Source organism: Pteropus vampyrus, unplaced genomic scaffold (assembly GCF_000151845.1).
Source record: "Pteropus vampyrus isolate Shadow unplaced genomic scaffold, Pvam_2.0 Scaffold624, whole genome shotgun sequence".
NCBI lineage: Eukaryota > Metazoa > Chordata > Mammalia > Chiroptera > Pteropodidae > Pteropus > Pteropus vampyrus.
The window spans coordinates 199,782-201,025 of NW_011889405.1; positions in this window are offsets into that span (position 1 = coordinate 199,782).

Genomic DNA, 1,244 nt, shown 5'->3' on the forward strand with positions numbered 1-1,244 from the left:
ACGTTCACACGCTCCCGTTTCTCGACGACTTAATAATGGATGGACGGGATCCCCGAGTACAGGTACTCGGATCTGGCTGTTCCTGGAGCCCGTTCTCACCTGGACTCTTCAGTAACATGGGTCAATCCATTCCGTGTGTGTGTGTGTGTGTGTGTGTGCGCGTGTGTGCACGCACATGCATGTGTGCATTTTTCAATGGCGATCCTGCCACTTGCCACCAAGAATCCTGACCAGTGGGGAATCTCGGACCTGGAAGAGGCAAAGCCGTGCTGCACACCGCCGCCTGCAGATGCGTCCTCGCTGGGTCTTGGTGCAATGACATGGGGACACACTTTCCGCATCCGGAGGTGGACGGGCTCCGCTCCCTACTCCTGGGGCACTTGTTATCATTGTTCTCAGGTCTCAGGGAGGCCATTGGGCTGAGGCTCGAGGGAGGGCCGAGTCCAAGAGAACCCCCTGACCTACGGTTTAGATCTGAGGGCCGCGGCTCAGCTGGGATCCGGTTTGGTTCCTGGCTCACGAGCTGACCCAAAGCAAAGAAGCCAAACCCTGTTAAGCCAAACCCTTGCCGACTATTGGACCGAGACGCTCAGTTCCTCGTTGGCTGTCAGCCAGAAGCTGCCCTCAGCTCCTTGCCACGTGTCCTCACCGGCCAGGGGGAGAGAGAGCCTGCCAGCAAGAGAGAAGTCACCATCTCACGTACCCTAATCATCTTTGCTCCATCCTGTTGGTCAGAAGCAAGTAACCCGGCCCAGCCCACACTCGAGGGAGTGGGATCACACCGGACTGGGCACAGCAGGAGGGGCGGCCTGGGGGCCAGCTCGGATGCTGGGGCCACGCTGATTGGCTGATCAGGAACCTCCCATCTGCCAGCCCTGTGTTGAGCACAGGGCACGCCACAGGCCAATGCCACTGTGCTTCGCGTCCATCTTTCCGAATGGGGTTTACAAAGAAATCATTGTTGTTCCCTTAGTCTCGTCCTCTGGGAATTGCGTGCCTCAGGAGTGGCCAGCGACTGGCCGTAGGGCGGGAGGCCTGGAGGAGGTGTCTCTGGGTCTGATGGAGGGAGAGGCAAACGGCCCCCGTGTCCTGGGCTCGGTGCTGGGGAGCAGTCCCTGGAATCGACTCTGGGTTGTCCCTCTTCTGAGGGGGCGCAGAGAGGGGAGCCCATGTGCTGCTGTAAACAGTGCAGCTATGGGTTTGGCGTGGGAGCGTTTAGAGATCACGTGGGCGTGTGGGCGGTG